At 32.8% G+C, this 12,968-nt stretch overlaps 1 long non-coding RNA gene across 1 annotated transcript in view; it reads right to left on the bottom strand.

Moving 5' to 3' along the window:
- Nucleotides 1-12,968, bottom strand: part of LOC140621834 (uncharacterized) — a 33,590-nt gene that overhangs the window by 4,091 nt on the left and 16,531 nt on the right. Inside the window, exon 2 of the long non-coding RNA XR_012021560.1 lies at nucleotides 1,615-1,737. This is a non-coding gene — a long non-coding RNA (uncharacterized lncRNA). The remainder of the gene's footprint in view (nucleotides 1-1,614; nucleotides 1,738-12,968) is intronic.

Here is a 12,968-nt window from a genome sequence, read left to right as displayed (position 1 = left end):
GTATACTTTATATGTGGAGCAAAGGTCTTCAAGCAAAATTGTACTATGTACATCCTTTAATATTTATTTCACTTTATGTATATATATATGTGTGTGTATGTGTGTGAAATACTGAAATGTATCTACTGATTTATATATCTACATATGTGTGTATGTGTGTGTATTCAAAAAGGACCTTTTTAAGTCAAGTTCTACACTGCCTGGTTTTCGAATATCTCATCCTAATGTATCATGTACATATTCTTGTCTATCTTGGAAGTGACAAAAGAGTTTTAAAAATTCTTTAAAGTTTGAATGACGAATTCTTCTAGGTTTGTATTATAATTTTCTTACTATTTCTTGGTTAAAGTATTTACACCCATAAATTTTGTTAGTGATTTCCTTGGAATCTCACATTATATTTGTTTTAATATGGATCATCAATCATTTAATGCATACCAAAGACTCTAGCAATTCCTTCTGAAGTTTGAAAACTTGCAAAAGTTTACAAAGGAGCAGTTAGGATCTATATCCTTTGATGATGTTACCATAATTATCTTCCTGTTTCAGATCAGACAACAAACGGCTTGGCCTTCTCATGCAGTTTCTTTTGTAAAACGATGTGTTGGAGTAGATGATATTTACAAAGGTTTATGTTTCCAACATTCTATCATATAATGATTTACAACACCTTCCCCCCCCCTTTTTTTTAAATTTTTATTTATTTATGATAGTCCCACAGAGAGAGAGAGAGAGGCAGAGAGAGAGGCACAGATACAGGCAGAGACATAGGCAGAGGGAGAAGCAGGCTCCATGCACCGGGAGCCCAATGTGGGACTCAATCCTGGGTCTCCAGGATCGCACCCTGGGCCAAATGCAGGCGCCACACCGCTGCGCCACCCAGGGATCCCACAACACCTTTCCCTTAACATTCCATACTTGTATTTAAATAATTTAGGGAGGTTCATTTATTGATTGATTTTTACTTTCGTTTTGGTTTCCTCTTGTGCATATCTTCAGACATGGAATCCTCTCTGCTACTGGGTTTTCCTAGTCCCGCTGTTGAATGAACAATTCAGTAAGAACCTTCTTAAAAGCTAAAGGAATTGGATGTGCAACAATGTGGAATCTCAATATCCCAGGAAAAAAAAAGAGAAGTTCTTAGCGGGAGAATCAATAAGGAACAAAAAAGTGTAAAAAATTGTGAATACAGTCCCAGGGAGAGGAATCAAAGTGGCTCACACAAAGACACAGTGCTGACCACATTAATCAACTGGAAAAGGTTCAGAGAAAAGACTTCACAATTCTCATAATAACGGAAGAAGTTCAGAAAAGGCTTTAAGAAAATACTCTGAGGTTGGTTGATCTCCCAGAGGGCATAAGACAGCTAAATGTGGAAGTGTTCATAAAACAAAGAGATAAAAGAAAACACAGTCTGAAAGATCTCTCTACTGCACACTGACCCAACTTACCACCTCAGAAGTTTTGTTAGACCATTGATTTTAAATAGCTAAATAGAGGGAAAGGGACATTATATTAAGCTAAGTCTCCCAGAGAAAACACGACTACTGAGGCTGAGGAAAGCTCTTACAGCTATACCAAGTTTTATTTTATACCAAAGCTGTAGGGTAATACCTTATAGAATTTTAAAATGTGCACCACGTTCTTGAAATTCCAAAATACTAAGAAGCTCTTTGTAAGCTGATAAATATCTCGATCCTTTCTCAAGCCTTAACAATGCTTTGAAATTCAAGGAACCTAAAAAAATGGAAAACAAAAATAAAAACAAAAAGCCTGAGTTAGCAATGCTAAAGGAACAAAAGACAAAACATGATTGAAATATCTAAATTGTATGATCCATTTATTTTAAAAATCCAGAATGGGAACCACCAGGGAATGTATAAACGCAGACCGATTTTAATGTAGATGGATAAAGACAGACATGCAGAGATAAAAGATTTGGTAAAACTCAAGGGAATGTTATTTCTGTCTTGACTTTAAAAAATACACAAAATGTCCCTTTTCTAAATTTACAGAGTTTCCAATTGTTTAAAGAGTTGAAAAAAATGGGATCCCTGGGTGGCGCAGTGGTTTGGCGCCTGCCTTAGGCCCAGGGCGAGATCCTGGAGACTCGGGATCGAATCCATCCCACGTCGGGCTCCCCGGTGCATAGAGTCTGCTTCTCCTTCTGCCTATGTCTCTGCCTCTGTGTGTGTGTGTGTGTGTGTGTGTGTGTGTGTGTGTGTGTGTGTGACTATCATAAAAAATAAAAAATAAAAAAAATTACATTTGGTGTCAAGTTTTTTTTTTTTTAATTTTTATTTATTTATTCATGATAGACATAGAAAGAGGCAGAGACAGAAGCAGGTTCCATGTGGGGAGCCCGACGTGGGACTCGATCCTGGGACTCCAGGATCGCCCCCTGGGCCAAAGGCAGGCACCAACCCACTGAGCCACCCAGGGATCCCCACTTGGTGTCAAAATTGAATGTCTTATAATCTCATGGAAGAGGAGGAGGGAGAAAGGGAGAAGGAGGAAGGGAGGGAGGGTCACTGGAGAGAGAAGGAGAGAAAGAGAGAGAGAAAGAGAGAGAAAGGGAGGGATTATCCGAGATGAATATAGATATCCTGTGATAAGCAGAAAACAATGTGGCAGATCTCCGATAAATGAAAATCTATATTCAGAGACAATATTTATAGCTTAAAATTTAAAAGTGTTTTTATATTCTCCCAGTCATCCTACAGGCATATTTTAATGTTTTAAGAGAGGTCAATTTAAGTCTCCAGTTTATCCAGTTCATAAATAGCGTTCATGAATATTCACTAAAATTTAAGGTAGTATATATATTTCAGTAAGAGTTAATATTTCTTTTGCAATGGAAGCTTCAGTTTAGAGTGCTAACTTCTGTAAACCTTAAGAAAACACTTCAAACAAAAAAAAGAAAAAGAAAACACTTCAATTTTCCATAATAAAATAAATAATACAAAGATAAATGTTAAATAGCATAAATTCACCTTTTATACTCCAAATGTTAGACAAAGTAAAATGGACTCAATCTTGATACATGACCCTAATTATAAACAGTTTGACACTCTAGATTTGAAAGAGGTTAAAATTATAGACATTTATTTACATTGTATAGTGGATGAATAACAGAATTAACTCATTGAGCTACAATTGAATTGTCTTCAGAGAAAATGGCAATAAGAATTATAAAAGGAATAATAAATTGACCTATGACTTTTCCTTCAAATGAATAGTTAGCTATGAGATGTCATGAAGATGTCAAGAAATGCTCAAAATCCAATTCGTTTTAATTGAAAGAAATAATACATTATTAGGTCTTTTTAGAAGGCCATAAAAGGACAGTGTATCTAAACAAAGAAAGGCTATCACAGTGTCTGATATTGAAAAAAATTGGCAAACAATGTTTTAATTGAATTTATACTTATTGTTTTAATTTGTTAAATAAGATCATGTGACTCTCCAGTTATATACTTCGTGGATACATTTTTTTTTTAACTTGAAACACATACTAAGTAGCTTAAGAGCAAAAATAGGAGTAAAAAAAGGATTTATTTTATTTTATTTTATTTATTTATTCATGAGAGACACACAGAGAGAGACAGAGAAATAGACAGGAGAAGCAGGCTCCATGCAAGGAGCCTGATGTGGGTGGGACAAGCCCTGAGCCAGAGGCAGATGCTCAACCACTGAGGCACCCAGGAGTCCTGAAAGGATTTATTCTTAAACCTTGTACCTTTTTTTGAATCATATCACAATTCCTAAAAATTTATTTTTTTTTAATTTTATTTATTTGAGAGAGAATGTGTGAAAGGTGGTAAAGGGCAGAGGCAGAGGGAGAAACAGACTCCCTACTGAGCAGGGAACCCAATGAGGGGCTTGATCCCAGGCCCCTAGACCCTGGGATTGTGACCTGAATCGAAGGCAGATGCTTAACTGACTGAGCCACCCATGCACCCCAAAAAGAGTAATTTTTAATACACCAAAATAAGGCAAACCACTTTTGCTGTTGTTTGTTAAATAATTTTCAGGTTTCAGTTATTAAATTCCAATTTCCTTTACATAATTCCTTTGCCAATAATTATAACCAAAGCTGAATTTCCTGACAGACTTATTTAGCTGTACATTTTGACCAAATTATATCTTGCCTAAATCATTTTTCTTAAGGAACTACTGTTTGAATTATAATCTTATAAGGTAATGTAATACATATAATAAACCAAATACAGAATTTAATAATAATAATTCTGATATCTTTTTACATAGTAATGAAGTTAGGTTACCTCATTTAATGGTTCCAGAGAATCCCCTAAATTTATGTTCTCAATAAATTAATTGCTGAGTCATTATTGGTTTTAAATACATTTTAAATAGGTAACACCATGCCACCATTCCTCATTATTCAGTTATCAATATTCCAAACGGAACAGTTTAAATTTCTCTGTTAAATTGTGTGCTATTCATCTGTGCAGTTGAAAACTTCAATAAAGATCATTCTTTTTGCCTCTCAAATACTGATTTTAATCTTACACATAGTTATTTGATTATTTATAAGGCAACTGTGATCATTTAATCCAGATACTAATGCAAGAACAATTTTACTAAGAGATGGAAGTTTTTGCAATTTCTCCTTGGAATTATCTTCACAGAAATACTGGAAAGGAAGGGACTGAGGGGAATTAAATCACTTAATAAAATAGGAAAATAACTTGTGATGACTAGTAAGTTCATAGAACGGTTGTCTGCACATTTACATGCACATATCTGTACAAGTTCTCTCCCTTTCCCACATTCTCTCCTTTCCTCCACCTCATCTGTCACCATCTCTTTTTTATCCGTTCATCCATCACCATAGTTATGAATGTATGTATGTATGTATATATTTTCTATCCATCCATCATTTAACTATCCATATATATATATATGGATATATATGGATATATATATATGAAAATCATTACTAGAGTAAAACAATCCAAAATTTTGGTTAATAAACTTAAGTTGGAAATTTGCCTCAATATAAGGCTCTGGAGGCCATCAATATTATGCATCAATTAGTATTTATCTATATAGATTATTACATTTTTAAGACAGAAACTCTTTAATTAAACTATACAAATGCCCAAAACCACTGTTACACCTAAATAAGTTAACAATTATTCTAATAACAAATATCCTGTCAGTGTCTTCAATGGTCGTATGTCTTAAAATTGTTTTTACAATATGTTTTAATCAGGAACAGTCACAACAACAACAAAAAAGTCAATAAAATGCCATTCGCATTTCTCTTGAATTTCTTATAATTTATAATTGACCCTACCTCTATACTGATTACTTCAAAAGTCTTTTTGTTTTGTTATGTTTCGTTTTGTTTTAACTAAGCCATTTATCCTATTGAGTTGTGATTTTGCCAAGTTTCTCCATGAAGTTTCTTCAATATATTGGTATGTGTCCTTTATTTTCTTAAAAATGGTTGTTAATTCTAGAGTCTTTATCTGATTTTGATTTTTTGGTCTTTTTTTTTTTTTTTTTTTTTTTTTTTTTTTTTTTTTTTTTTTTTTTTTTTTTTATCCAAGGCTACATCATGGGTGACATAGTCTTCCATTAGGAAGCACATACATGGCAATCATTATTTTTCCTATTCCATAACAAAATAATAAATTTAGCTACCTATATCTATTACTTCATTATGGATTGCAAAGTGTTGAAATTCTAATTTTATCATCCCAACTTCATGTTTAGCTGGACACTGTAAAAAGCAATTTTACCTTAAAAATCCTTTGCCTACTCTGAGGCAGAGTTTTTACCAGGAAGGCAAATTAAAAGCTTATTTCTTTTCATTTCCCAAAATTCAGAATATGGAGTTGCTTTCTAGAATCATTCAAAGTGGCATCTGTGTTATTACTATACATATTTAAGTAGCACAATATCTTGGATTCAGATGTATTTAGTATGTATGTTTAGTATAATTATTACGTGTATTGATGCTCAAAATTGTGCCATCTTTGGCCACTGAAAGCAAATGCATGATAGCATTTATGCCTTCTTGACATGACCTCTGTGGCAGTTTCCTCATTTTCTGATATGACAAAGCGTTTATATATTACTTGTCACAAAAAAAAACTGGAATCAGTTATTTCTCCAAAGAACCCTCATTCATATTAGGGGGGAATGATATGAAGAGTCTAGAATCTGCCAATAGTGATATTCATTGCTACTAAATTAGTCACTGTTTCCATTCTTTTTCAGGGAATAGAGCTAAAAAATACACATACATATGCACATAGATCATAAGTTCATCCTGATATTCCTAGATAATGTACATGACTTTGGATTTTTACTTAACTTTTTTATCTCATACTTATGTGTTTTTTATACTTAAAAACAGGGCTCATAATCAAATTCTCATTATTACTAATTTGCTTTACATGAATTTTTTACATGTATGCCACTTTCAGAATAAAAATACCAATATTGCTACCAATAATATGATTAATGAGAACAGTTTATTTATTTATTGCAGTTTTTTTTTCTCTTTAAGACATACCTCATCAGACTACTATATTTTAAAATTACTTGATATATTTACTTCATATGAGCTATGCAACCAGCTTGGTATAGTTAAATTCATTTGTTTTATTTTACTTTAACTGTTTATTTTTAATTTTTTTATTTAAATTCAATTTAACTAACATACAATTATTATTAGGTACAGAAGTATAACTTAGTGATTAGTTAGTTGCATAAAACACCCAGTCCTCCACATATCAAGTGCCCTACTTAATGCCTATCACCCAGTTATCCCATCCCCCCACTCACCACCCCTCCAGCAACCCTCAGTTTGTTTCCCATAGTTAAGAGTCTCTTATGGTTTGTCTCCTCCTTTGTTTTCATCTTTTAAACTTTTTACTTCCCCTGCCCTACTTTCAGCTATTTTGTTTCTTAATTTCTACGTATGAGTGTAATCATGATATTTGTCTTTCTCTGATTGACTTATTTCACCTAGCTTAATACCCTTTAGTTCCATCCACATCTCTTAAATGACAAGATTTCATTCTTTTTGATAGCTAAGTAATATTCCATTGCATATATATATACTATATTTTATCTATTCATTTTTATTTTTATTTTTAAGATTTTATTTATTTATTCATGATAGACACAGAGAGGCAGAGACACAGGCTCCATGCAGGGATCCCAATACGGGACTTCATCCCATGACTTGGGGATCATGCCCTGAGCCAAAGGCAGATGCTCAACCACTGAATCACCCAGGCATCTCTCTATTCATCTTTCAATGGACATCTGGTGTCTCTCCATATTTTGGCTATTGTGGATATTGCTGTTATAAACATTGGGGTGCATGTGTGCCTTGGAATCACTATGCTTGTATCCTTTGGATAAATACCTATAGAGCAAATACTGGGTTGTAAGATAGTTCTATTTTTTAACTTTTTGAGGAAATTCCTTTACTGTTTTCCAGAGTGGCTGCACCAGTTTTCATTCCCACCAACAGTGGAAGAGGGTTCTCCTTTCCCTACATTCTTGCCAACATATGTTGTTTCCTGAGTTTATTAATTTTAGCTATTCTGACTGGTGTAAATGATATCTCATTTTGGTTTTGATTTGGATTTCCCTGATGCCGAGTGATGTTGAGCATTTTTTCATATGTCTGCTGGCCATTTGTATGTCTCATTTGGAGAAATGTTGTTCATGTCTTCCACCCATTTCTTCACTGGATTTTTTTGGTTTTTTGGGTGTTGAGCTGGATAGGGTCTTTACAGATTTTGGATACTATCCCTTTATCTGATAAGATATTTGCAGATACCTCTCCCATTCCTTAGGTTGGCTTTTAGTTTTGTTGACTGTTTCCTTTGCTGTGCAAAAGTTTTGTTTTTGTTTTGTTTTGTTTTTTTGTTTTTTTGTTTCTTTGTTTGTTTTTTATCTTGATAAAGGCCCAGTAGTTCTTTTTTGCTTTTGTTTCCCTTGCTTCTGGCAACATGTCTAGTAAGAAGTTGCTGTGGCCATGGTCAAAGAGGTTGCTGCCTCTGTTCTCTACGATTTTGATGGATTTCTGTCTCACATTTAGGTCTTTCATCCATTTTGAGTTTATTTTTGTGTATGCTGTAAGAAAGTGGTCCTGGATACCTGAGTGGCTCAGCAGTTGAGCGTCTGCCTTTAGCTCAGGTCATGATTCCAGGATCCGGAATTGAGTCCCACATAGGTTTCCTGCAAAGAGCCTGCTTCTCCCTCTGCCTGTCTCTGCCTCGCTCTCTCTCTCTCTCTCTCTCTCTCTCATTAATTAATAAATAAATCTTACAAAAAATAAAAGAAAGAAAGAGGTCCAGTTTTATTCTTCTGCATGTGGCTGTCCAATTTTCCCAGTACCATTTGTTGAAGAGACTGTCTTTTTTCCATTGGATATTCTTTTCTGCTCTGTCAAAGATTAGTTGACCATACAGTTGTGTCCATTTCTGGGTTCTCTATTGTGGTCCATTGATCTATGTGTCTGTTTCTGTGCCAGTACTACACTGTGGTACTGTCTTGATGATTATAGCTTTGTAATACACCTTGAAGTCCAGAATTGTGATGCACCAGAATTGTGCATCGTGCTTTAGTTTTCTTTTTCAACATTCCTTTGGCTTTCTGGGGTCTTTTCTCTTTCCATACAAATTTTAAGATTATTTGTTCCAGCTCTGTGAAAAATGTTGATGGTATTTGATAGGGACCACATTGTGTGTGTAGATTGCTTTGGGTAGCACAGACATTTTAACAATATTTGTTCTTCCAGTTCTTGAGCACAAAATGTTTTTCTATTTCCTTGTGTCTTTCTCAATTTCTTTCATGAGTGTTCTATAATTCTCAGAGTACAGCTCCTTTACCTCTCTGGTTAGATATTCCTAGGTATCTTAAGGATTTTTGTGCCATTGTAAATGGAATTAATTCCTTGATTTCTCTTTCTTCTGCCTCATTGCTAGTGTCTATAAATGTAACTGACTTCTGTGCATTGATTTTATATCCTGTGACTTTGCTGAATTCCTGTAATAATTCTAGCAATTTTTGGATGGAGTCTTTTGAATCTTTTACATACAGTATCATGTCATCTACGAAGAGTGAGAATTTGACTTCTTTGTCAATTTGGATGCCTTTTATTTCTTTTTGTTATCTTATTGTTGAGGCTAGAACTTGCAGTACTGTGTTGAACAACAGTGGTGAGAGTGGACATCCCTGTTATGTTCCTGATCTTTAACTCTTTCGGATTTGCTTTTTTATATGATTTGGTTTTAAAATTGTGGAAAATGTCTATGTATCCAAAGCTAACTGTACAAAAACAGAAATGCAACTTTTCTTTTTCTTTTTTTAACGTTTTTTTACTTTTGAGATCTGTGTTCATTTATTTTTTTTCTTTTTCTTTTTTTTTATCGAGTTCAATTTAGAAATGTGACTTTTCTTTATGTGCTCTTTACTCTGTTCTCTGTCTCTACTTACACATGCATAACCTTTTATTTTAATTTATTGGCTTATGTTTGTGTAATTGTTTTTAATACACACATGCATACTTGTGTCATCCATCCTTTCTTAGATAAAATGGAAGCATACTTTCACACATTGTCCACCTTATTTATTTAAAAATATATTAATATCAATGCTTATAGCTCATCTTCATTCCTTGTTAGGCTTCATAGCATTACATTGGGTACATAGAATTTATTAAATTAATCTCTATTGAAGGATATCTGAATTGGATATATTCATTTACTATTGGTAAAAATTCTTTTCCTAGCTTTATTCATTACATATTTAATTTCATTTTTTTCTTTTTATCTCTTTAATATAAATCTATTTACTATAATTTTTCTCATAACTTGGTTATCCTATAACTTCCAGTTGCTTTTCTTTGATTATTTCCAAAATGTTCTGAAATTTTAGTATTTTCCTTTAGGCCCAACAGTTGATTAATAACAAGGTTTTAATTTCAATTTGATTTTTGTTATGGATTTCTAATTTTATTGTATTGTGATCAGACAATGCTCTGTCTAATATTGATTTTTTTATTATGAATCTTCCTTGATTGTTTGAGGTATAGTCAATCTTCATAAATATACCATTTGCAATTGAAATCCCAAACAAGAGAGAGAACACCATCACTGCTACAGAAATTGCCTTCATGCCCCTTCTCTTTCAATTCCTGTATCCATTTACCCAGAGAAAACAATAATACTGATTGTTTTCTGGCACATGCTCACCTGGCTTCCTCTACCAACTCCCCTAAATGGATCATACAATGAGTGGTCTAGTGTGTAACACTATAAACTTCCTTCCAAATATTTCTAACATAAATTTTAGAACTATAAATTTACTCAACTATTTTAATATCTGTATCATATAGATTTTGATATGTTATGCTTTCTAGATCAAAATATATTCATCTGGTGTATCTTTCTGTATATGTGCATGCAGGTGAGCATTTCTGAATTATTTATGTGTATAGTTAAACTTAACAAAATTTGTAGTTTTAAGAGACATGTTATTGATTACTGTAATTGCATTTTATTTATACAACTAACTCTGTAAAATATTTAGCTTTTTTAAATTATTTAACATTTGCTTTAACTTTCATCAAGTAATGCATCTTGCTGAATGTACCATGTCTAATTGAAATGATTGCATATCATGAAGTTGTTAGGTTCAATATTCTGTAGATCACAATCAATTCCAAGTGATTGACAGAGTTTTTCTCAGAGTTTCTATGTTTCCCTTGTTTTTTTCCTCCTGGTTGTGTTTATCAATTTCTGAAAGACAAATTCAATATCGCACAATCTGCTTATGATATATTGTATATCTCCATATCTATCAATTCTTTTTTTTTCTTGTTTCACAAACTTAGAAGCTCTATTATTTGAACATATATATTTTTAATTGTTTGATATTTCCAAATATTTCACCTTTCACCATTATGAGATACTGCTCTTTATCTCTTGCAATTTACAGTTGTCATGAAATCTACTTTTTTCCCGTATTATTCTAGTACACACAGTCTACTTAAGCTTCTTATACTTTGGGTTGGTATATATTTTCTATCCAATTACTTTCAACATCTCCATACCATTTTATTTAAAATGCATCATTTGAAAAAATAAAAAATAAAAAATAAAAAAATAAAATGCATCATTTGTAGAATTATACTTCTCCATTCTGTCATCATTACATTTAATTGGTATGTTTAGTTCATTACTACTTAGTTCAATTATTGATGAGATTAGATTTAATTTTAGAATCTTATTTTATTTTATTGCTTATCATTATCTTTTTTGTCTCATTTTCTTGTCTTCTTTTGAACTACTGGGAATACTTTTAGACTTTCATTTTAGTTAACCTAAGAACATTTTAGATAAAAATATTTGCACAAATTTTTGGTGCCTACCCTATGGACAAAAATATGCTTCCATAGGTTTTTGTAGTCCACAAGAAATAACATATTTACATCGAACAGAAAATGTGGAAACTTTGTGACTATATATAACAATTTACCTACCTCAAGTCCATTATACTCTACTTGTTATATATACATGTGTTATGACTACATATGTTCTAAATCTCACAAGACAGTAATATAATTTTACCTCAAAATAGTTATATATCATTAAGCATCTTAAGTGGAGGGGATCCCTGGATGGCTCATTGGCTTAGTGTCTGCCTTCCGCCCAGGGACATGATCCTGGAGTCCCGAGATCGAGTCCCATGGTTGGGCTCCCTGCATGGAGCCTGCTTCTCCCTCTGCCTGTATCTCTACCTCTCTCTCTCTCTCTCTCTCTCTGTGTCTCTCATGAATAAATAAATAAAATATTTAAAAAATATTGAGAGGAAAATATATTTTATTCACAATTTTTTGTTATTATTTCTTCTAGATTCAAGTTTTCATTTCATATCAGTATTCTTCATCTTATCCTTATTTTTTTATTTTATTATATTTTTATCCTTCATTTAAAAAACTTCTTTTAGCATTTCTTAAAGTACAGGTTTTCTGGAAAAAAAAATTATCTTTGTTTCTTCTACTTGAAAACATCTTTATATCAATTTCATTTTTAAAAGACATTCTCAGTGGATGCAGAAATCAATTTCCGTGGCACTTAAAAAATACATTGTTCCATTGTCTTCAAGCCTATGTTGTTTCTGATAAGAAGTCAATGATAGTTCAAATCATAACCCCTTGTGCAAGACATGCTATTTTTTTCTGGCTACTCTGAAGATTCATCTTGATTTTTCTCTTTAACTTTGATTTTAGTGATTTGACAAGATGCCTAGGTCGTTTTCTTTGTTTTTATTCTACTTGTGTTTTGCTCAGCTTCTCAAATCTCTAAATTTGTATCTAGCAATACTTTTGCAAAAATATCAGACACTTTTTTCAAATATTATGTCCCTGTGTCTCTCTGAGAAACTGATTACAGATATGTTAGAGTTTTTAATATTGTTCCACATGTCCCTAAAACACTGTTCACTTATTTTTCAATCTTTCCTTACTCTGAATTTGCACAGAAAAAAATCAAAACAAACAAAACCTGAAATATTTTATTAGTCTAGTTTACATAATTGATATTAAATAATCAAATGTTTTTGATGGGATAACATTTTAGCAATAAAAATGGTGAAGTTTATTAGTGTTCTCACATTCAGATAACTTTAATCTGTCTACTAATTTGTACATGTATATATTATTAATCTACAACAGAGACTGGTAAACTATGGCCCATGCACTGGCCATCTGTTGTTTCTAAATAAAGTTTTATTAGGTTACAGTCACATCCTTTTATTTTCAAATTTTCCATGGTTGCCTTTGCACTACAATGCCAGAGTTGAGTAGTTGCAACAGAGACCATAAGAAACAGACACCTATGGGGTACCTGGGTGGCTCAGTCCATTAAGTGTCTGACTCTTGTTTTTGGCTCAGGTCATGATCTCAGGGT

Source organism: Canis lupus, chromosome 30, assembly GCF_048164855.1.
Source record: "Canis lupus baileyi chromosome 30, mCanLup2.hap1, whole genome shotgun sequence".
Lineage (NCBI taxonomy): Eukaryota > Metazoa > Chordata > Mammalia > Carnivora > Canidae > Canis > Canis lupus.
Note: the sequence above shows the minus strand (reverse complement) of the source record. Positions and strands in the feature narration are given on the sequence as shown.